General features: G+C 41.7%; 1 protein-coding gene across 5 annotated transcripts in view; it reads left to right on the plus strand.

Annotated features, from left to right (window-relative positions):
- Nucleotides 1–25,561, plus strand: part of LOC139277271 (protein tyrosine phosphatase type IVA 3-like) — a 149,194-nt gene that overhangs the window by 34,810 nt on the left and 88,823 nt on the right. The window contains exon 2 of one of the 5 annotated variants that reach the window (XM_070895534.1): nt 22,162–22,478. The exons of 3 other annotated variants lie outside the window; for them this stretch is intronic. The gene's annotated coding sequence lies outside the window, so the exon portion shown is untranslated. Of the gene's footprint in view, nt 1–22,161; nt 22,479–22,993; nt 23,119–25,561 lie in introns of those variants that run through there. One more of the 5 variants, XM_070895541.1, reaches the window with a different exon arrangement.

A 25,561-nucleotide genomic window follows, 5' to 3' on the forward strand; every position in this document is an offset into this window, starting at 1 on the left:
CTACTGTTTGGAGGTCTGTACACAACTCCCACCAACGCTTTTTGGAGGCGTGGCTCCAGGATGATCAGGGCTAGGAACTCAACATCCAAGGGTATTCAACATTCAGGAAGGATAGAATAAAAGGAAAAGGAGGTGGGCTAGCATTGCTGGCTAAAGAGGAGATTAATGCAATAGTTAGGAAGGACATTAGCTTGGATGATGTGGAATCTTTATGGGTAGAGCTGCATAACACCAAAGGGAAAAAAGCGTTGGTGGGAGTTGTGTACAGACCTCCAAACAGTCGTAGTGATGTTGGGGAGGGCATCAAACAGGAAATTAGGGGTGCATGCAATAAAGGTGCAGCAGTTATCATGGGTGACTTTAATATGCATATAGATTGGGCTCACCAAACTGGAAGCAATACAGTGCAGGAGAATTTCCTGGAGTGCATAAGGGATGGTTTTCTAGACCAATATGTCGAGGAACCAACTTGAGGGGAGGCCATCTTAGACTGGGTGTTGTGTAATGAGAGAGGATTAATTAGCAATCTCGTTGTGCAAGGCACCTTGGGGAAGAGTGACCATAATGTGGTGGAATTCTACATTAGGATGGAGAATGAAACAGTTAATTCAGAGACCATGGTCCAGAACTTAAAAAAGGTTAACTTTGAAGGTATAAGGCGTGAATTGGCTAGGATAGATTGGCGAATGATACTTAAGGGGTTGACTGTGGATGGGCAATGGCAGACATTTAGAGACCGCATGCATGAACTACAACAATTGTACATTCCTGTCTGGCGTAAAAATAAAAAAGGGAAGGTGGCTGTCAAGGGAAATCAGGGATAGTATTAAAGCCAAGGTAGTGGCATACAAATTGGCCAGAAATTGCAGTGAACCCAGGGACTGGGAGAAATTTAGAACTCAGCAGAGGAGGACAAAGGGTTTGATTAGGGCAGGGAAAATAGAGTATGAGAGGAAGCTTGCAGGAAACATTAAGGCGGATTGCAAAAGTTTCTATCGATATGTAAAGAGAAAAAGGTTAGTAAAGACAAACAAAGGTCCTCTGCAGTCAGAATCAGGGGAAGTCATAACGGGGAACAAAGAAATGGCAGACCAATTGAACAATTGCTTTGGTTCGGTATTCATTAAGAAGGACACAAAAAAACTTCTGGATATAAAATGGGCCAGAGGGTCTAGTAAGAAGGAGGAACTGAGGGAAATCCTTATTAGTCGGGAAATTATGTTGGGGAAATTGATGTGATTGAAGGTCGATAAATCCCCAGGGCCTGATGGACTGCATCCCAGAGTACTTAAGGAGGTGGCCTTGGAAATAGCGGATGCATTGACAGTCATTTTCCAACATTCCATAGACTCTGGATCAGTTCCTATGGAGTGGAGAGTAGCCAATGTAACCCCACTTTTTTTTTAAAAAAAGGAGGGAGAGAGAAATCAGGGAATTATAGATTGGACAGCCTGACATCAGTAGTGGGTAAAATGATGGAATCAATTATTAAGCATGTCATAGCAGCGCATTTGGAAAGAGGTGACATGATAGGTCCAAGTCAGCATGGATTTGTGAAAGGGAAATCATGTTTGACAAATCTTCTGGAATTTTTTGAGGATGTTTCCAGCAGAGTGGACAAGGGAGAACCAGTTGATGTGGTGTATTTGGACTTTCAGAAGGCCTTCGACAAGGTCCCACACAAGAGATTAATGTGCAAAGTTAAAGCACATGGGATTGGGGGTAGTGTGTTGACGTGGATTGAGAACTGGTTGGCAGACAGGAAGCAAAGAGTAGGAGTAAATGGGTACTTTTCAGAATGGCAGGCAGTGACGAGTGGGGTTCCACAAGGTTCTGTGCTGGGGTCCCAGTTATTTACATTGTACATTAATGATTTAGACGAGGGGATTAAATGTAGTATCTCCAAATTTGCGGATGACACTAAGTTGGGTGACAGTGTGAGCTGCGAGGAGGATGCTATGAGGCTGCAGAGTGACTTGGATAGGTTAGGTGAGTGGGCAAATGCATGGCAGATGAAATATAATGTGGATAAATGTGAGGTTATGCACTTTGGTGGTAAAAACAGAGAGACAGACTATTATTTGAATGGTGACAGATTAGGAAAAGGGAAGGTGCAACGAGACCTGGGTGTCATGGTACATCAGTCATTGAAGGTTGGCATGCAGGTACAGCAGGCGGTTAAGAAAGTAAATGGCATGTTGGCTTTCATAGCAAGGGGATTTGAGTACAGGGGCAGGGAGGTGTTACTACAGTTGTACAGGACCTTGGTGAGGCCACACCTGGAGTATTGTGTACAGTTTTGATCTCCTAACTTGCGGAAGGACATTCTTGTTATTGAGGTAGTGCAGCGAAGGTTCACCAGACTGATTTCTGGGATGGCGGGATTGACCTATCAAGAAAGACTGGATCAACTGGGCTTGTATTCACTGGAGTTCAGAAGAATGAGAGGGGGGCCTCATCTAAACGTTTAAAATTCTGATGGGTTTAGACAGGTTAGATGCAGGAAGAATGTTCCCAATGTTGGGGAAGTCCAGAACCCACAGTCTGAGGATAAGGGGTAAGCCATTTAAGACGGAGATGAGGAGAAACCTCTTCACCCAGAGAGTGGTGAACCTGTGGAATTCTCTACCACAGAAAATTGTTGAGGCCAATTCACTAAATATATTCAAAAAGGAGTTAGATGTAGTCCTTTACTACTCGGGGGATCAAGGGGTATGGCGAGAAAGCAGGAATGGGGTACTGAAGTTGCATGTTCAGCCATGAACTCATTGAATGGTGGTGCAGGCTCGAATGGCCTACTCCTGTACCTATTTTCTATGTTTTCTATGTTTACCAGTCGAACAGCCAACCACTTACCAGCTTGGCTGTGCCATCACCTCTCGATTTCGCACCACTCTATCTTTGTCTGCAGTTGTTTGGGCTGTTCTCTGGGCCTCCGTCTCCTACTATCGCACTCCTTATCAGCTGCTCTAGTGTCAGCACTTGTAGGACAAACAAGACAAAACGGCACCTGCCTCACCCACTTACCAAACTCACGAATGCCACTCTATGCTGCTGCACTCTGCTCTGCACGAGCTGCCTCTTTTTAAACTGTATCTTGGTCAGATGACTCACTACTGGTCATCGTTTACAGAATTGGTTTTAACTAGCTGCTAATTGCCTCCTATGGAGAGTTACCTTGTTTTTCTCTGCCTAAACCTGAAATATTCCCAACTATTTAACTTTTCCCCTTTAAATTAAACTGCTACTTACTTAGAAGCTACTGGCAATTGCCACTAACAATTTACTCTAGCCTCCAAATGGTTTAAAGAGAATAACCCTTAAAACTCACCCACTTCCCAAACTCACAAATGCCACTCTATGCTGCTGCACTCCGTGACTTCTGACGGAGGAACGGCGAGAGATCGTGGCGGAGGTCTGGCAAATGACGGTACAGGGCCCAGAAGAGCCAAGGGTCCAGGGATAGCGCGGGCCAGCCCACACTGCGATATGTGTGCACACTTGGTCCGTGCAGCAGAGCAGGTCTCCAGTCGTCCTGGTTACCTCTTGCTACTGCATAAAGGCCGAGCTCTGTCAAGCCTGTGTGGTCGCTGATGTGCAATGGTCACCACATGTTTTTAAAAAAAAAAATCCACACACACGCATCTTCCACCACTTCAGTTGGAGTTCAGGACTGGAATATCGGGTCCTCCATTGAAACATCTGCGAACCCATGTGGAAGCAAGTCATCCTCGTTCGAGGGACCGCCTGTGATGATGATGACTAAGGACTAAAGGGTACAAATTCAGAAAACATTAGAACTTGAGGATTGCTGGATGTTATTGCTTGGTTATGCCATCGCTGTTCTGGCATCACAGAAATTGGTCAGTGTAAATGGTCGATTCTGGATGATACTCATTTCTTTTTTGCCCTTTGTGTCAATGCATAGTTCGCTAGTTGTGAAAAATAAATCCAAAAAAATTCACAGCTTGGGATTGGGTGGCACAGATCAGACACTATAATTTAAATCCACTCCAGGTGCTGCAATTTGGGCAGGAAGATTCATTGAGCGGTTACTCGATATCTTGATGTAAGGCAATGATTTCTTAATTTTTGCTAACCCAGCAATTGAGGTCTATAACAATTTTCTGCTTTGGCTTCCACTAAAAGTGGTACAATACTGCATTAGTATCATATTTTGGTGGATCAACTGCGGAACCACAGTCTGCTGACTCATAAATTGCTGATGTGGAATATACTTTTCTTTCACTCTCTCCAGTTTTTAACTGTCTCAATCAGCCTACCATGGTTCATTTACTTCAGTTTTAGAACCCTAATCCTGCTTCAGATATTGTGTACTTTGTGTCTCTTTGGGTATTTATCTGTCCAATTTAATTAAATAGTAGCTGCTCTGTCATAGAAATTTCCAATGTAAGTTATATTTTGATGTAACTTTTCCATCTGACTGTTGAGTTTCTCCCAATCAGCTGCCACAACTTTGGCATAACCATGCTAAAGTGCGCAAATGGAGCTTTTGCTGAGGTTATGGCCGAGCTCCTGAGGAAATTTACCCCCATGTGCTAAATTAGATGGAATAAAAGCTCAGAATTTCCTCAATTCTTCGACGCTATTTACGCTAAAATATAAGCCGGTTTCCACAGCGATCTTGCCAATTGAACTTGTCGCCAAATTTCCTGTGGAGCTAATTTGTCCATACGTAACAACGTAAAAATCGTCGTAAAATAAGGGCCTGTGCAGTGCTACCCATAGGGCTTGTAGCACGTAGGCTGCTGTGTTCTGTCATGATGTCTCACTCTCCGAGCCTTTTGCATCTGCTGCTCCTCTTCCTCTTCGATTTATTCTGCAGAACAGAGGAATGTCCATTGGGAAGATCGTTCTAGCTGCTTGGTGCTTCTGAATGCATGGGGAGGGGACACTGAGACTGATGGAAAAATTAAAAGAAAATGGCAAAGAAAATTGTCAAACTCCAGAAATGTCAGTTATGCCAATATCTGGTGACCTTGAACCATGCTGTGCCTTCATTTTTGAGCACAAATTTGTGCATTCCTGGTGTATAGGTAGCAAATGCATGTGAACTGGTCTATTGCATGGGGGCAGAGTTATGTAAATGAGTTGTAGATGGTTGCTTTCCTGGGACCGCAGAAGCATCCTCAATCTTTTATCCTACAATATACAGACTGTTGAAACCCCAGTTTGGCATCCACTAACTACTACCATTGGATACATTGTATCTTGTGTGCTACTGTACATGGCATGACTGCCCTACAGACTGCTGCTCGAGCTTAGTTTAATGCAGATGGGGGTAAAAGTGCCTTTTGGTTTTTCTATTGTAATCTCATTTGGATATTAACTTTTTATAAAAATAGACTCTAATTTAGAGCTGTTTTTGTATTGATGATTAAAACTCAGAAAATTGAAATGATCAGCAGAACAACAACTTGCATTTTATGTAGCGTTTTAATGTAAAACGTTTCAAGGCGCTTCACCGGGACATTGGCAAACAAAATTTGGCACCGAGCCACATAAGATATTGGGGCAGAGAGGTCGGTTTCAAGGAGTATTTTAAAGGAGGGAAGAGAGGCAGAGAGGTTTAGGGAGGGAATTGCAGAGCTTCAGTCCTTGGCAGCTGAAGACACGGCCGCCAATGGTGGAGCGACTAAATTCGGGGATGTTGAAGATGCCAGAATTGGAGGAGCGCAGATATCTCGGAGGGTTGTGGGGCTGGAGAAGATTAGAGATGGGGAGGGGCGAGTCGATGGAGGGATTTGAAAACAAGGATGAGAATTTAAAAATAGGTGTATAAGACATAGATAATAGGGTTATTTGGTATTTGTTTGCCAACATAGCGTATTATGGTGTTAACGTTTTACAAAAGTCTTTCCTTTTGCAATTTTAGCTCAGTATTATGGTTTTCACTTATAAAGGGGAAGCTCAAACATATAGAAAATAAACTTGTTGTTTGCTTCCCTTGCTATGAATTTATAGTTACTTAGCAGGCATTGTACACTAGGGTGGGTGTGCCTTCCTGGCAAGAGAGAGCAGGCAGTATAACCGAACATTCACACATTTTCACTGTCCTTATTTATGGAAATGCTCTGGGGAGGAAACTAGTAATTTTTAACATTGTTAAATTATAACCTCTAACATTTTAATTGTGGACACTGCAGTCTGATTACTAACTGTAGTAATAACTATACTTTGCTGTTTATTATTGCTTACTTGCTGAATGACCAAAAACACTCATTTCCAGTTTTCACAGAAAAAAAGATGGAATCGCAAATGTTATACAAAACACGGTGAAAATACAAGAATTCCCTGTAATAAAGCAGAATTTGACTTCAGTTGTTAAATTATTGACCCCTAACTTTTTAAATGGTTGAAATTGCAAAATTCAAACTCCAAAAAACAGGTTATAAAAATCCGATTAAAATAAAAACCGAATTGGAATTTACTAGTTCAGTGTTTTGATAACCCAAGTGGGTGGGTGGGTGGGTGGGTGGATTCCCAGTTTTGCAACAAACAGTAAAAGTTGTCTAACCACTTCCTACAGCCATGGCTGAATTGGTAGCGTACTCGCCTCTGAGTCAGAAGGTTGGCATTCAAGTACCACTCCAGAGACTTGAACATAAAATCTCAGCTGTCACTCCAGCACAGTACTAAGGGAGTACAGCACTGTCGGAGGTGCCATCTTGTGGATGAGATGTCTGCTCTATCTGGTGGATGTAAAAGTTCCCATGGCACTATTTCGAAGAAGTGTAGGGGAGTTATCCCCGGTGACCTGGCCAATATTTATCCCTCGATCAACATAATTAAAAGAAGATACTGTTCATTTTCACATTGCTGTTTGTGGGAGCTTGCTGTATGCAAATTGGCTGCCGCGTTTCCTACATTACAACAGTGATGACACATCAAAAGTACTTAATTAGCTGTAAAGCGCTTTGGGATGTCCTGATGTAGTGAAAGGCACATAAAAATGCAAGTATTTTTCATGCAAACATTCTTTACTGGATACTTCATTCCAATTACAAATAATAACCTCCAAAGATCAGAATTATGGAGATTGAAATCTATAGTAGTCCAGATGAACACTTCGATGCAGAATGTCTATTGGAGAGATTAACGGAGAGCTTTCAAATCAATGATGAAAGAAATAAGTACATTATATACATCTCTCAAACCTATCTCTCAAATTGCTATTGGCTGTTAATGGTGATGCAACAATCAATCTCTTCCCTGTCTAGTCTGCTCCTCTTGCCATCTCCCATTTACTTTTGAGCTCCACAATCAGATTAAGAACATAAGAAATAGGAGCAGAAGTAAGCCATTTGGACCCTCGAGCCTGCTCCGCCATTCAATAATGTCATGGCCTCAACTCCCCTTTCCTGCCTGTCCCCCATAACCCTTGACTCCCCTGTAGTTCAAAAATCTATCTCTGCTTTGAATATATTCAATGACCCAGCCTCCTCAGCTCTCTGGGGTAGAGAATTCCAAAGATTCACGACTCTCTGATGGAAGAAATTCCTCTTCATCGCCATCATCTTAAATGGGCGACCCCCTTATTCTGAAACTTTGCCACCAATTTGTAGATTCCCCACGAGGGGAAACATCCTCTCCGCATCTACCCTGTCAAGCCCCCTCAGATTCTTGTATGTTTCAATAAGATCACCTCTCGTTCTTCTAAACTCCAATGAGTATAGGCCCAACCTGCTGAACCTGTCCTCATAAGACAAGTACTTCTCCGAATCAACCTAGTGGTCCTCTGAACTGCCTCCAATGCATGTATATCCCACCTGAAATAAGGAGACCAAACCTGTATGCAGTGTTAGAAATAGCCAAGTTTAAGGCTATCTCTGGTCACTTTAATAATCAGGATCGGCACTAAACCAATCTGGTGAGTATATTGTGTTTAATCAGAGTTTAAGATGGAATATAACACATTAGTTATACAGCAAAAATATACGACCGTAACAGATAGTTGATATCGATCCGATAGGACAAACAGTTGGCGCACATGAGCAGTTCTCTGGTTTGCAGTCTCTTTCTCTGTCTAGAGCTTCCATCGGTAAAGCATGGGATCACTTGAAGAGTGTTCAATCAGCTCAACTTCTGTTTCACTCTCCCCTCACACCAATTGTGGTGACAATCTTGATTCGGCTACTTTTATTCTCTTTTTAGGGGTGGGCCTGACTTGGGATATTTATGAGGCCTTTTGACCTATAGAGGTTCCCCATAAAACTTAATATCCAATAAGGCTTCTAGTTTTTTGCCTCACTTCTGAATCAAGAACCCTCCCTAAAGATGTCTCCTGATTTTCTTGGTCACACGTGTCTCTGTTTACTTTCCCAAAGTTCGTCCTTTGAAATTCATATCGTATCTCTTGTCCCTATTCTCACCTTTGATGGCATGAGGCCAAACCAGAAAACTGCTTGCCCCAGAGTGGTTATCTCCTTTTCGACGTGTTTACGTTAACACTCTCAACTTCATCCATCCTAAGTCTTTCTATAACAAATTGTCTGAAAGATACATAAACAAGCAAGTTTTAACTTGAAAACAAGAGATAATGGTTGTCATTTAACATCTCAGCAGGGTACCAAAACATTAGCATTCTGAGTCGACACCATCTCAAGTTCAAAACAACAATTTTAACACAATCCTTCGTGTCCGTTTTATATATTTTGAACCCCTGATTTCTAACACATTCCTCGAGAGAGAGAGAGAAAGAGAGAGAGAGAAAACTCTTTCAAACTCTCATTTTTATTTTCACATCCATCATGCCATCTCTAAATTTTGATAAGGGAGAGTCAGAAATGAAGATTTCCCTTCTTATAGACCATTCCTTTTGAGGGGAGAAGCAACCTCTGATCCCTTTCTCAAATTCAATTCACTGTTCCGGTGTTCCAATTCTGCCCCGCCTGGAGTATCCTCTCTTTCTTGTATCTTTCCTGATCTTATTCCACTTTGGGTCTCCTCTGCGTTGCTTCGGATCTTCTCTTTCGGTGTGTTCAATTAATCACTTTTTTTTAGTGCTCTCTAGTCATTGACATTGGCTTATGCATCAAAGTCTTGCTACACAGTGTATTTAATATATGTACTCCATCATTACAAGTTAGAAAACTACCAGAGCGTGTGAAATAATTCAAACCCAAGGGTGTGTTGATCTATTAATCAGTGTGAATTGTCATACCAGTTGTGCCACATAATTGTGTAGTTTATACTTAAGTATCTCATTTACTGTTGGTTTCACTTGAGCATAGGTTTTGAGACGGCTTCTGTAAGATCCGTACAACATGGTACAGGAGGCATCAAAACCCTCAGACTGGATTCGTACTGGCTTTTCCCACGTTCTGTAACCTAGAAAACATAATTATTACAGTTATAATTCAGTCTTTCACGCCGACGAAGTACATACATTTCCAGCAAAATTGATGCAGAGAAAGAAATTAGACATTGTAAAGAAAGCTGAAGTTCAACATCAAATCAGTAAGTCCAGTGACTTAAAAGATTCTCCAGATCTCTCTTTTTTTACTCGTATCCATCCATTGTGGATAATTCTAAGTAAATTTATTTCTCCCTCGCCTTCAATTGTCCCAATCTAAAATTTTATACCATTTTTTTACTTAAATTTTAATTTTTTTTACTTAACACACCTTCAATCTGTCTGACAAACCAGTGTGTTTCATTCTATCCTGCTTGTTTCATTAATAGTTTCTCGATGGAGTATGTATCCATGCTTTAAAAGTTGTCTCACTTCTCTGAGCCACATTAACCATTTCAGGAGAGGGCTCTGAGCTCGTTAGAGTGGGTGAGAGCTCAGATGAACAGGACCCCAAGAAAGAATGCAAAAGGCAGGAGGCAACAGAGCAGAGTAGCACTGGGGTAAGTGTAAACCACAAGGTGATAGGAAGGGAAAATATGTATGAATATAAAGGGGCTGCAGGAGGGGTCAAAACTAAAAATCATGGTTTAAAAACTAGTATTAAAATACTCTACCTAAACGCACGCAGCATTCGAAATAAAGTAAATGAGTTGACGGCACAAATCATTACAAATGGGTATGATTTGGTGGTCATTACAGAAACGTGGTTGCAGGGTGGCCAAGACTGGGAATTAAACATACAGGGGTATCGGACAATTCGGAAAGATAGACAAGAAGGGAAAGGAGGTGGCATAGCTCTTAATAAAGGATGATATCAGGGCAGTTGTGAGAGACGATATTGGCTCTAATGAACAAAATGTTGAATCATTGTGGGTGGAGATTAGAGATAATAAGGGAAAAAAGACACTGGTGGGCGTAGTTTATAGGCCCCCAAATAATAACTTCACGGGGCGGGCAATAATCAAGGGAATAATGGAGGCATGTGAAAAAGGAACGGCAGTAATCATGGGGAATTTTAACCTACATATCGATTTGGTCAAATCAAATTGCACGGGGTAGCCTGGAGGAGGAATTCATAGAATGCATACGGGATTGTTTCTTTGAACAGTATGTTACAGAACCTACAAGGGAGCAAGCTATCTTAGATCTGGTCCTGTGTAATGAGACAGGAATAATAAACGATCTCCTAGTAAAAGATCCTCTCGGAATGAGTGATCACAGTATGGTTGAATTTGTAATACAGATTGAAGGTGGGGAAGTAGTGTCTCAAATGAGCATACTATGCTTAAACAAAGGGGACTACAGTGGGATGAGGGCAGAGTTGGCTAAAGTAGACTGGGAACACAGACTAAACGGTGGCACAATTGAGGAACAGTGGAGGACTTTTAAGGAGCTCTTTCATAGTGCTCAACAAAAATATATTCCAGTGAAAAAGAAGGGTGGCAAGAGAAGGGATAACCAGCCGTGGATAACCAAGGAAATAAAGGAGAGTATCAAATTAAAAACCAATGTGTATAAGGTGGCCAAGGTTAGTGGGAAACTAGAAGATTGGGAACATTTTAAACGACAGCAAAGAATGACTAAGAAAGCAATAAAGAAAGGAAAGATAGATTACGAAAGTAAACTTGCGCAAAACATAAAAACAGATAGTAAAAGCTTTTACCGATATATAAAACAGAAAAGAGTGACTAAAGTAGATGTTGGTCCCTTAGAAGATGAGAAGGGGGATTTAATAATGGGAAATGGCTGAGACCGTAAACAATTATTTTGCTTCGGTTTTCACAGTGGAAGACACAAAAACCATGCCAAAAATTGCTGGTCACAGGAGTGTGGGAAGGGAGGACCTTGAGACAATCACTATCAAAGGGGGATAGTGCTGGATAGGCTAATGGGACTCAAGGTAGACAAGTCCCCTGGTCCTGATGAAATGCATCCCAGGATAGTAAAAGAGATGGCGGAAGTTATAGCAGATACATTCGTTATAATCTACCAAAAATCTCTGGACTCTGGGGAGGTACCAGCGGATTGGAAAGCAGCTAATGTAACACCTCTGTTTAAAAAAGGGGGCAGACAAAACGAAGGTAACTATAGGCCGGTTAGTTTTACATCTGTAGTGGGGAAAATGCTTGAAGCTATCATTTAGGAAGAAATAGCGGGACATTTAGATAGGAATAGTGCAATCAAGCAGATGCAACATGGATTCATGAAGGGGAAATCATGTTTAACTAATTTACTGGAATTCTTGGAGGATATAACGAGCATGGTGGATAGAGGTGTGCCGATGGATGTGGTGTATTTGGATTTCCAAAAGGCATTCGATAAGGTGCCACACAAAAGGTTACTGCAGAAGATAAAGGTATGCAGAGTCAGAGGAAATGTATTAGCATGGATCGAGAATTGGCTGGCTAACAGAAAGCAGAGAGTCGGGATAAATGGGTCCTTTTCGGGTTGGAAATTGGTGGTTAGTGGTGTGCCACAGGGATCAGTGTTGGGACCACAACTGTTTATAATATACATAGATGACCTGGAAGAGGGGACAGAGTGTAGTGTAACAAAATTTGCAGATGACACAAAAATTAGTGGGAAAGCGGGTTGTGTAGAGGACACAGAGAGGCTGCAGAGATTTAGATAGGTTAAGCGAATGGGCTAAGGTTTGGCAGATGGAATACAATGTTGGAAAATGTGAGGTCATCCACCTTGGGGGGGGGAAAAAAAACATTAAAAGGGAATATTATTTGAATGGGGAGAAATTACAACATGCTGAGGTGCAGAGGGACCTGGGGGTCCTTGTGCATGAATCCCAAAAAGTTAGTTTGCAGGTGCAGCAGGTAATCAGGAAGGCGAATGGAATGTTGCGAGAGGGATGGAGTACAAAAGCAGGGAGGTCCTGCTGCAACTGTATAGGGTATTAGTGAGGCCGCACCTGGAGTACTGTGTGCAGTTTTGGTCACCTTGAGGAAGGATATACTAGCTTTTTAGTGGGTACAGAGACGATTCACGAGGCTGATTCCGGAGATGAGAGGGTTACCTTATGATGATAGATTGAGTAGATTGGGTCTTTACTCGTTGGAGTTCAGAAGGATGAGGGGTGATCTTATAGAAACATTTAAAATCATGAAATGGATAGACAAGATAGAGGTAGAGAGGTTGTTTCCACTGGTCGGGGAGACTAGAACTAGGGGGCACAGCCTCAAAATACGGGGGAGCCAATTTAAAACCGAGTTGAGAAGGAATTTCTTCTCCCAGAGGGTTGTGAATCTGTGGAATTCTCTGCCCAAGGAAGCAGTTGAGGCTAGCTCATTGAATGTATTCAAATCACAGATAGATAGATTTTTAACCAATAAGGGAATTAAGGGTTACGGGGAGTGGACGGGTAAGTGGAGCTGAGTCCACGGCCAGATCTTGTTGAATGGCGGAGCAGGCTCAAGGGGCTAGATGGCCTACTCCTGTTCCTAATTCTTATGTTCTTATGTAATTCGAGCAATTACAGGCCAGTCAGCCTAACCTCAATGGTGGGAAAATTATTGGAAAAATTCCTGACGGACAGGATAAATCTGCATTCGCAAAGACATTGGTTAATCAAGGACAGTCAACATGAATTTGTTAAGGGAAGGTTGTGTCTGACTAACTTGATTGAATTTTTCGAGGAGGTAACCAGGAGAGTCAATGAGGGCAGTGCATATGGTGTAGTGTATATGAATATAGTGTATGTCTCATCGCTGAGAGCATGCAGAAATCAAGCGCAGGCGGTAGAATGTGAGGCAAACCTGTCCCACCCACCCTTTCCCTCAACGACTTGTCCCACCTGTGACGGGGACTGTGGTTCTCGTATTGGACTGTTCAGCCACCTAAGGACTCATTCTAAGAGTGGAAGCAAGTCCTCATCGATTCCGAAGGACTGCCTATGATGATACGGATTTTAGCAAAGCTTTTGATAAGGTCCCATATGGCAGACGGGTTACGAAAGTAAAAGTCCATGGGATCCAGAGCAAAGAGGCAAGTTGGATCCAAAATTATCTCAGAGGCAGGAAGCAAAGGGTAATGGTTGATACGTGTTTTTGTGACCAACGCTGTATCCAGTGGGGTTCCGCAGGGCTCAGTGCTGGGTCCCTTGGTTTTTGTGGTATATATCAATGACTTCGACTTGATGTTGGGGTTATGATTAAGAACTTTGCAGATGACACTAAAATTGGCTGTGTGGTTGATAATGGAGAAAGAAGCTGCAGATTGCAGGAAGATAATATACTGATCAGGTGGGCAGAACAGTGGCAAATGGAATTCAATCCGTTTAAGTGTAAGATAATGCATTTGGGGAGGTCTAGCAAGGCAAGGGAATACACATTAAATGGTACGACACTGAAAAGTGTCGAGGAACAAAGGAACCTTGGAGTGCAGGTCCACAGATTCCTGAAGTAGCAGGCCAGCTAGATAAGGTGGTTAAGAGGGCATATGGAATACTTGCCTTCATTAATATAGATTGTAAATAGTTGAGGCCCCAGTACTGATCCCTGTGGCACCCCACTAGTTACAGTTTGCCAACCTGAAAATTACCCATTTATCCCGACTCTTTGTTTTCTGTTTAGCCAAACCTCTATCCATGCTAATATATTACCTCCAATACCATGAGCTCTTACTTTGTGCAGTAACCTTTTGTGTGGCACCTTATTGAATGCCTTTTGAAAATCCAAAAACACATCTGCTGGTTCCCCTTTATCCACCCTGCTCGATACAACCTCAAAGATCTCGAATAAATTTGTTAAACACAATTTCCCTTTTATAAAACCCACCACTCTGGCCTCAACAGTTGTATCTATTCATCTTTTCAAAAGAAAAATTCTATTCTGGTGAATCTTGCAAAATATATTTCATATGGAATGCAGAATATATTTCACACTTAAATACAAGATGTGTTTCAAGATCATCACATATTGAGACATTTGCCTTGCACTCTTGCTTGTCACTTCAAATACCTTGCCTCTTTGAATACTTTGATTATGTAGTCGCTTTGTAAAATGATTCCAGAGATCCAAAAGCTAACCTGTTAATTCTGCTTGTCCAGAGGTATGGCTGGTACTTAACTGTGTATTTTCCAGATCTATTAAAAAGTCAAATACTAATTATTTTCCTGTGGCATTGCACACACACAGTTGAGACCAAGTGTAGCCGTCAGGTGAAGTAGGGTTAGAAGGCGAGGCGTCATTGAACCAGGGCAAGCAGGCATAATTCATCATTTTGAAACCATACATTTCTTATTAGTTTTGTCTAATTCTTTGATTTTACATTTGTTGATTAAATAGCAAAACTTTCGGCAGTTTGGGAAGTAGAGTTGCTTGAAACACGGGAGTTTCCCTGTATAGGCTGAAAAGCCGGGAGTTGCAAAACTAAGATGTTACAGCAGTACCACAGGTGGAAGGGTATAATTATAGCGTAACCAAAAGTGTACACTGTCATAAGAGTTTTAATATCAACGCTGTAACATTAACTTTCTTAAAATCGCATGGCATGCAAACAGCCTTCCCTTAAATAAATTAATGGATTAAGAGGAATTGACTGTTCAAATCTGTGTTTGCTTTATAAACAAATGTTTAAAAGTTCTGAGATGGGATTAAACTACTCATCTGCTGTTAAATTGTTTTGTGTATTATGGCAATGGCAGCAAATTCTGTACATCATTTGTCGAATTTGAGGATCTGAGCATATTGCACACAGTCATGCTGCACAAGTCGATGACCTATGTCCCACCACATTAACACTAGTTCAGTGCTGCTCTGTATAATTAGAATTTGCTTGCAAATAAGTAGGTCTAAGGGTGCAGTATAACCTGTTGGAAATTATACAGTAAATAATTTGCTGAAGGGCATAAAAATGATATGATCTTTGTAATCATCTCATCGTTCAACTTTGAACAGTAAAACCGAGTCATTTTAGAAACCTGAGCCTAGTTTATTGCTATCACTTTTGAGTGTAGTTAGTGGTCCTGTTTCTAAAAGATATGGTTGAAGTGTGCAATGGATTCTGAGAAACCTTTTTTCTGGAATAGCTGATGAAGGTGGTAGACTCCAAAGCTGAACAGGATAAGCTACAGGAGGAATTGAATATACTTGGAAATTGGGCAGACAGGTGGTAGATGGAAAAATACAAAGTGCTTTCCATGGGGACAAACAAAATCCAGGAAGGGACTGTTGCTCTAATAAAAGAAAATAATGTGCATGAAAAATGAAAGATCTAGAGGGTCTTGATTGACTGACTCTAAATTGAAACTATTGCAACAATGCTCCCTGGTAGTGAGTAAAGCAAATCAGATGTTGAGATATATTAAACCATCAAAATTGAGCCAAAATAGTGAGGTAATCCTGCCCCTTTATAATTCATTGGTACAACTGTACTTGGAATACAGTGGACAATTCTGGACGCCAGAGTACTGAAAGGATATTGCAGCTATTGAAAGGATACGGAAGAGAGAAATCAGAATGATTATGGGGAATGGAGACATTGGATTATGAGGAGCGATTTATGTTGGATATGTTGATGGAAAGTGGAGGTTGCGAGGTGATATGATTGCAGTTTTTAGGATTCTAAAGGAACTGATAATGTAAACCATAACAAGCTGTTTCACCTTGTCCAGAACAGTAGAACCCCAGAGGACATGGCCTGCACATGAAGCAGGGGTAAATTCAGAACTAATCTGCGGAAAGAATATTTCATTGACCGAGTGGTCAATCTATCGAACAGGCTTCCTCGGAAGATGATGGAAGCAGTTATTATTGATTAATTCAAATACAAATAGATTTCTTTCAGAAGATAACATTTTGGGATGCATTATATGAATAATTTGAGACATAACGTGGTAAGGTATAGCATGCTTGGGAGGAACAGGTGACTTTGGACCTATGGTTCCCAAAGCTCTCCTCCACTGGGATTTTCCTTGTATTATGTATAAGTCTGTTGTAGACTAATTGATGGGGATTGATTGCTATGATTAGTGAACAACTGCGTTATCACTGTCATGCGACTACCAGCATGTAGAAGATAAACTTGATGGACCTTGGTCTTTATTGATCTAGCAATTCCTATGTTATGCTAGTGTACTTGTGATAAATTTGACTGATTCCCTATGGATTGTGGTATGGAAAGAAGATTTCAATATTTGAGTACAGGTTAAGATTGTGGGGGACATGGAAGAAGGTACAGTTATTCTGTCTAACCAGGGTCTTTGTCTTTTATCTTTACTCTTCAGCATTTGCATTGGGTAGAATTGAACTGAGGTTATCCCATGGTGTACTTTTGCAGCACATTTCTATCCCTGTTTATCATTCCACTTTTTAAATTGAGAATCTCAAGGTGGTTTTGGCCTTGGCATCACATAGTTTTTGTATGAAGTTTCTGCAGTATGTGTGAACACAAAGATAAGTGTCGAGGGAGCTTGAGAATTTGAACTGGCTAGCCTGCTAAGATTCTGCACTGTGCTGCTAATCTGACATTTTGACTGCTTTGCTGTATTGGGTACATTTTAAAATTTTGTATTTGCCTGTGCACAATATATTTCAGAGGATAACCGCTATATCTCAATATTTAGTCAATCATTTGTGTATACAATGACTGCTCTAGTTTTCAAAAATCCAGTGTCTCGTTTGGTGCTTACTTTATTCCATATGTTTGAGAGGCCTGTATGAGTGTGCGAATTTGAATCTGTAACTGAAATTATTGGTTGGAGATGGTCATGCAAAGATGTTTTATGTCCTGATTTTTCTGTTCATTGCTAGTCTTAATAATTGAGATAAAGCTTAAAGACATAATTACTGCTAATTGTCCTAAACCTTGTTGAATCCACTGGTTGCAATTGTCGTCCTCTTCCCCCCACCCCCCCCATTTTACACCCCAAATTTAACATGGGGCCCCTTTATATGCAGATTGTACTGCTTTATTCACTTGTGTGCACATTAATTCAGTTTTAAATTATGGGAATTGTGTCCAGCAAAGGAACATAGCAATTAATTGCACAATATATGCTTTTCATAGCACGATTTCATAGGTTGTAAGGGTCAAGTCCAATAAATACCGCATAAGCCCCAGCTGGTATCACATTTGAATAAAGAGTAGAACCAGACACAAAATATAAATGATGGAGTTGTAGATGTTCTGATTAGTCAGGTTGTCTAAAATAAATATGTATAAGTGGTATTCATAGGACAAATAAAATTTGGAAAACTGAGCAAAAGTGAAATAAATGTGAAATAGAAGTGAAAACCGCTTAAACATAGAAATTTACGGCCCATCATGTCCACACTGGCCGACAAAGAGCTGCATGGCTCTTGGTCAGCAGCTCTAAAGGTTACATATAAACCTACGAACAATGACAGAAAGGCAAAGAGCACCCAGCCCAACCAGTCCGCCTCACACAACTGCGACACCCCTTATACTGAAACATTCTACTCTCCACCCCAACCGAAGCCATGTGATCTCATGTCATGTTATGGCAGAATACTTTAGTTGTGGTCATGTAGTGGCTGAGGTTGAATGGCCATGGTATGTGGAGGTTAGCTTTTGTAATCGGGAGCAAAATTTTCCACTTTATTGAAGTGTTTCTGTGTTCCTTGCTCGTGCTCTGTAGTTTTTATTTTACCAATACATTTTCACCAGGGTTATGAGCAGCAGAGAAACATAGAAATTAGGTGCAGGAGCAGGGCCTTTCGAGCCTGCACCACCATTCAATAAGATCATGGCTGATCATTCAACCTCTCCATACCCCTTGATCCCTTTGGCTGTAAGGGCCATATCTAACTCACTTTTGAATATATCTAACGAACTGGCCTCAACAACTTTCTGCGGTAGAGAATTCCACAGGTTAACCACTCTGAGTGAAGAAGTTTCTCATCTCGGTCCTAAATGGCTTGCCCCTTATTCTTAGACTGTGACCCCTGGTTCTGGAACTCCCCAGCAACGGGAACATTCTTCCTGCCTCTAACTTGTCCAATCCCGTCAGAATTTTGAATCCGGTTGAATGATGCAGCTTGTGATGACCAAAAGTGGCCCGAAGAAAAATACATTACTACTAGTTTGATCTCCTTGGCATTGCACACGAGTCTAAAGCAACAAATCTACTGGTGACAAACAAAACAGAAAATGCTGGAAATCTCAGCAAGTCAGGCAGCATCTGTGGAGAGAAGCAGAGTTAACTTTTCGGTCAATGACCCTTCGTCAGAACTGGCGAATGTTCGAAATAAACACATTCTTCAGGAGCACTGAAAGGAGGAGGGGAGAAAAAATAAAAGGGTAGGTCTTTGACAGGGTGGAAGACAGGAGAGATTTGAGAGACAAAAGGGATGATGGGCTGACTTGAGATGGTAATAGTAGAAGTTAGAAGATTAGTTTAGATAGGGTGTGAATGGCAGGATAATTACCAGCTACCATGGGAAACAGAGAAAAAATATATTAGAGTAAAATATGGGCAGAAGTTAAGGTCTGAAATCATTGAACTCTTAAGTTGAGTCCAGAAGGCTGTAAAGTGCCTAAACGAAAGATGAGGTGCTGTTCCTTGAACTTCATTGGAACAGTGCAGGAGTCCGAGGACGGGGATATCAGAGTGGGAGTGGAATGGAGAATTAAAGTGATAGGCGACCGGAAGCTTGGGGTCACTGTTGCGGACTGATCGGAGGTGTTCCTCAAAGTGGTCACCCAATGCGTTTGGTCTCCGCAATGCAGAGGCGACCACATCGTGAGCAGCGAATGCAGTATACTAAATTGAATTAAGTAAAAGTAAATTGCTGTTTCACCTGGAAGGAGTATTTGGGGCCCTGGACAGTGGGAAGGGACAGGTAAAAAGGTCAGGTGTTGCATCTCCTGTGCTTTCACGGGAAGGTGCCGTCGGCAGGAGAGGGGGTGCTGGGGGTGACTGGAATGGCCCAGGGTATCGCGGAGGGAGCAGCGGTCCCTTCTGGTGAAGTGGGGTTAAACGGCAGGAAATAATTGGACCACGGCATGCAAACGATAGTTCCCATTTTAAAGTTGTACATTCTCTCATCTTTTTATTCCCATTGTAAATTCCTATATCGGATTTATAATGGGAATGACTCCTGAGAAATGCTGTATAATTTCAAGGCTGCCGCTAATAGTAGCAGTGAAATAAACACAATCAGTTGTCTTTATATGTTTCTCATTTTTAACATTGCTACCCGTTGGAGATGCTCTACATGTTTTCCTGTTGGACACCTTTTTGACTGTAGTCTGGGTACCTTCAAATGCTGGGTAGCTTCTTCTGTGTCTTGCACACAGGTACTGTGCAGAAATGGCCATAAGCAGTGCAGAATTTAAACCATAGTTCACTAATTTACACCTTTTGATTTTCTCTCTCTTTTTTCCCTTCCTCTCAAAGTATTGACTTGTGCTAGGGTATGGGTCCAAGGGTTGTATCAGCCCCCCCGGTACCTTCTAATTTCCCAGCTGTTAGCAGGCAATCTGATTTTTTTTTTTAAAGAGTAAAGGGTGGCATCACAGCTGAACCCAATTCTATTCTCACCTGCTATCCACACTCACTTGAAAGCAGAGATCACCGGTTAGTGATCATAATCGGAACATGAGATATTTTTCCTATCTTGACTCTGGGATAGTGGGGCAATCCTACAGGAATTTTTTAAAGTGGCTATTGTTCATGTATGAGCCTAGACAGTCAGGCCATTTCAGTGTGGAGCTTACTTCAGCCAAGCCAGATCCAATTATTACTTTACATCAATGCATGTGTACTTCCGATCACTCGATGTTGGTTAGGAATGCTGACACTTTCTCCCCCACCCCATTTCTAATCTGAGGCCAGTTTTAGTGCATCATTCCTGCTGTGGCTGAAATCAGTTAGCATAGCCCTTTCTGCCTTTGTTCAAGGCATACCCTACCAAATCATTAGGTGCACAGCATAGTTAGAATCAGCTCTTCTTCGGTTAAGGGCTTGGGTAAAATTCTCTGGTATATTGCAGTAAAATCTCAGGTGATTTTGAGGAAAATAGTTGTTTAGTTTAATGGATTGCATGAAGAAGTTGATGTAAATTCTATGCTCGGCAGAAGAAAAATAGTCTTGTTCCCAAAAATGAATTAACACATCAGCTGTAAGTAAATGAGATTAGCCGCAAGAGCGGGGAATGTGACAAATGCCAGTAATGGCTGCAACCTCAGTATGTCTTGGGATGATGGTATGAAGCATATGTAAAATAGTTTGTGGCACTTTTATTTGTGGCAATGCCAGATTATTGACTTGGTACTATTTGTGATGGTCATTTCCTACACAAGCTGTCTGCGTGAATCAGGTGCAAAAACGTGATATTCGTGAGATTTTTGTCTTTGTACTCGCTTCTGTATGTGACTTTATGGTATTCTGTAGCTATAAAGAGAAAAGAAAGGGGGAGCGGAACTAGCCTAGATAAAATGGAAAGCAGATAAGACAATGGGAAATATTTCAGCAGGTTAAAGGTGAAAACTACATATACCTTGGATGAGTAGAGCAATTAAAATGAGGTTCAAGACGTAATAAAAATCTGTGGCTTGTAAGACCAGAAAATCAAACAAAATATAGAAAAATAAAGGAGCAAAAATAGATTAGAAACACTAACTGGAAATGTGAAGGAAAGTAATAAAAGGATTTTATCAATGCGAAGTAAAAATAGCTAAAGAAACGTAGGGCTGATTGGAGATAAAGGAAATCTTGTGTCGGATGAAGGGATGGCAGAGATATTCCTCCCACCCCCCCCCCCCCCCTCCACCCAACACCATCACTGGTGTACCCTGGCTGCAGTTTGTACACTCTACAAGATGCAGTTCAGCACCTCCCAAACCCACGATTTCTACCACCTAGAAGGACAAGGGCAGCAGGCACATGGGACCACCACTACCTGCAAGTTTCCCACCATGTCTCACACCATCCTGATTTGTAAATATATCGCTGTTCCTTCATCATAGCTGGGTGAAAATCCTGGAACTCCCTCCCTAACACCACAAGGACTGCAGCGGTTCAAGGCGGCGGCTCACCGCCACCTTCTCGGTCAATTAGGGACGGGCAATAAATGCTGGCCTTGCCAGCGACGCCCAAATTCCATTAATTAAAAAAAACCTAAATGAATACTCATTTATTTTCACAAGAATGTGGTAGTGGGAGTTAGAGGGTACAAAAGGAGGATTGGGCGAATTTAAAAGAATAGTTTTAGGTAAGGAAGTAATACTGGCAATATTGGTGCTACTCAAAATGGAAAAGGCACTGGGGCTCACTGGCAGGCTTCTAGAATGGATATAAATCAGAGGCTCTGACCATAATCTTTTAAACATCCTTGGATTTGGAAGTTCTATAAGAGGACTAGAATTCTGGCAACATAACATTTCTATTGAAGAAGTGAGGTATGGATAAACCTGATGACTGTCATGCAGTCAAACACTAAGGGGCCGATTTTCAGCAGCCCACCACCCACTGCCGCTCACTTCTGCCGACGTTCCTCCTGCAGATCCGCCCACTGCCACTTTGGAGGTGGCCTGGAGCGGGCGGGAGGGGAGAGCTGCCGGGAACCGCCCGCTGACGTCAGCGGATGGCCGAGTGGCGCAACTGAGATCCTGCCAGATTCTGTGGGCAGGAGTCGGTGGCAGAACGGGGGTGGGCTGCAGGCGGGTCTGTCCCCAATGGTAAGCCTGAAGAACCTGAAAAAAAGGAAAGTGAACATTTTTTTTAAATTTTCAACAGTGACCTGCCTGGGGTCCCCTGAAGGTCTTCAGATAGTTTTTGTGTTTTTTTTATTTGTGATTTTTATTTTCAGGTCTTCGACCCTCAGTGGGCCTGACTCCATCTTCGGTGGCACTTGGGCAGCAAGTGCCTCTGCTGCCGAGAATGCAACCTCCCGCCTGCTGCCGCCCAGATTGGCGCCGTACGTCTTCCATTTGCCGCCCGCTGACCTTCGAAGGGACCTTCTTCATGAATATCCTGCCCAAAGTACCGTTCAGTGCCTTGGCGGGCGGAGGCCTTGCTGAAAATCGGCCCCCAAGGGTAGAGGATGAGATTTTAAGGGCCATAATACAAGATAAAGTTAATGTGCACATTGGTTAATTAAACATAACCAGCACAGGTTTGTAAAAGGTAATTCAAATGTAACAAGTTTAAGAGTTCTTTAAGGAATTCATGGAGTATATTGATAAAGGAAAGGCATTAAATGTTGCATTATAAGAATTTTCCAAAGGCATTTGACAAACAGATACATATGAGACTACAGCTTGTTAGTAAGTTAAAAGCACACAGGGCTGCATGGATAAGAAGTTGGCTACAGAGCAGAAAGTAGTCTTGGTTAATCAATGTTTTTCAGACAGGAGTGTCTCTAAATGACAAGTTAACGGTGAATAGGAAGGAGTGCAAGCGACATCAAGAGGATATAGACAGGTTAGCACATTGGCCAGATGGATGGTGAAATTTAATCTGGAGAAATGCATTGTGAGAATAATGAGAGGAAATACAGGACCAGAGTTTGTGGTAAAAATAACGATGAGGCTAATGGCGCTCGCCGTAATTTATGTGTAAATCAGATGACAGTTTCCAGCGACTGCACATGCGCAGTTAATTGCAGAAATCAGGAAGTTGCTGTCAGAGATGCCCTGCTCTTTCAGAAGCTGCGTGATAACGGTATCTTGCCAAGAGACTTACCAAATATATGGAACAATGTGAAGTTACTGTGGTACATATGAACTAAACTCGCCAGAAAAAGTCAGGGCTTGTCCATTCCAGTGTAAGTACCCTTTTTTTTACAGCGTAACAAGTCTTAATTACTGCCAAACAACCTCTGTGGCACTGGAAATTTTAATTATTGGAGGGGATTTTTTTTTTAATTCAACTACTTTTCTCTCATTTCTCTCTCAATCCAATCTTTCTTACCCTCGCATTATTTCACTTTCTGTACCTGATTTGATATTGAATTAACTATTCTACTTGACACTTCCTAGTTCAGACTGTGCACTGCTCATTAATGATTCTTCAATATGATTGGTTAAGGTGATGCACATTTGCTTTCCATGTTCATACAGCTCCTAGATACTCTATAGAGAGCGCTGCACTTTTTCGCTAGTTGGTTGACAAAAACTTCCAGCGCAAAAGCCCATTTTATGGGCAAATTCAAGTTCGTCGCTGACCGCAATAGCTGCCCCATAACTAATGGTTAAACTTGAAAGCTGTAGAAGAAAAAAGGAACTTTCAGTTTCAAATACTCAAATCTTCAAAATGGGGGATAAGCTATTTTTTAAAAAACCTATAGGGGCAGATTTTCAGCTCCTCTCAGCTCCATTTTTCACCCCGGAGCCGCAGCAGTGGCGGCGGTGAGGTCTTTTGGGTGAGCGGTCAGCCTCCATAGAGCCCTTGAGCGATCCTCGGGTCTGGTTTTGCGGTGGCGCCAAACAGCACCGCCTGGAAGAGCTGCGCCGGTGTACAACACCCCTCGTTGCGACAGCAGCGCGAGTTTTGACTCTTGCCTGACCCGTGCATCTCGCAGTGAACGCCTGTGAAATCAGGTGGTCCAATGATACCGGCTTCAGAGGATTAAGTAATGGACTCCTAAGGTAAGTGTGATTGTTTTTTCTTTTAATTTTTTTTTGCCACTTGTGTTGTGGTGGCGTGGGCAACGTTTTGGGAATGTTTTTGTGGCTTTTTAAAGTGTTTTTTTTTTGCCCCACAGGCATCTCTCTGAATGCTCCCCGCCCGGCTCTTTAGCTCGGAATTTCCCGCGCTAACGCCCAAGAGAGATGTACAACATCTCCCTTAGCGCTGCGCCCCCTGACTCTGAGCCCAGCTACCCAATGTTACTTACTGAGACGCAAACTGTTCCCGGGCCCCGCCACCATTACCTCCCCAAAAACATCAAAGCTGAAAATTCAGCCCATAGTATGCTAGATTTTCTGAGACAGAGTGCAAAAGCAAAAAGGTGACAAACCTATGGAAATCATTAGTTCGATCACAATTTGAAAATTTTTTGGGGGGAGGGGCATTCTGATTTAGCAAGGGTATCCAGGCCAACAAGAGGCAGAGATTTACTCGGATGATGAAAATGAGAGACTAGAGAAACTGGGACACTTCATTAAAACAATCAGAGATGTTTTGATGAGGCAAATAAAAAAATATATATATTTTTCTGGTCAGAAAGTTGATAACTAAGCGGTATAAATTTAAGGTCACGGTCAAAAGAATGAAGGCAGAAGTTTGGAATGCCCCCTCAGAAATGATGGTGGAAGCAATTTTTTTTGAAAAAGAACTGGATAAATATTTGTAAAACACAATTTTAAAAGGGTGTGGGGAAAGGGCAGGGGGTTCTGAGTGCACTGTATATCATAGTGTTGGAATAGATTTAAAATGTGTATTTTAATGTAAGATTGCTTTATGAACTGTAACATCCCATGAATTTATGGGAACTAAACTTGTGGGTATCCTTGGATGTACTGCGAAGTAGATATAACACTGTAGCAAGCAATGTAAGCTCTGTGACTCCTGTTAGATTAACAAAACCTTCAGTATTTGACAAGGGCCTTTCTCAAGACTGATGGTACATGGCAATGGCTCCCTAGTGAGACCTTTAGTTCTAAATACTTCCACATGACCGTAACTAGCTGAAAATGAGAACGCCACAGCAGTTCCCTTCAAGTTACAGTAATGACGTTCAAATCCTTTTCAGTGGTTCCCCTTGTTTGAGGTCAGAAGTTGGCCATGTGGACCGTTTCTCATTTTGCAGATGGGGACATGGATTCCGAACTGTGGTTTGGGCAATGTTCCAGGGCACTTCAAAGTTCACATGTAGTCTGAGAAAATATGTGTAGACCTCCCTTAATGTTGTACTTTCCAAAGTTTGTTTGGCATAGCGATTCACTGCATGGGCAATGTACAAACAGTAACATTGCAGTATTGAGTCATGTGATTTTTTTGACAAGTTCAGCATGTATTACAGTAAGTATAATTGCTTTCAGGGTAGCATTATGTTTTTTAAATCACTTCAAATCTTTTAGTTTGTGACTTTGGTCTAAAAGAAGTCAATTTTAAAGATTTCTTTGTGAAGCAAGTTTTGTGTTGCCTGCATTTTACTTGCATTGTACTAAGCATTTTATAATGGCTATTTTTTGCAGGCTAGAAGTGTAGTACAATCCATGCAGTTATAAAAGAGCAGGAAAATCATATGAAAAATGTGTTTTTTC

The sequence above is a fragment of the Pristiophorus japonicus genome, chromosome 1, assembly GCF_044704955.1.
Source record: "Pristiophorus japonicus isolate sPriJap1 chromosome 1, sPriJap1.hap1, whole genome shotgun sequence".
NCBI lineage: Eukaryota > Metazoa > Chordata > Chondrichthyes > Pristiophoridae > Pristiophorus > Pristiophorus japonicus.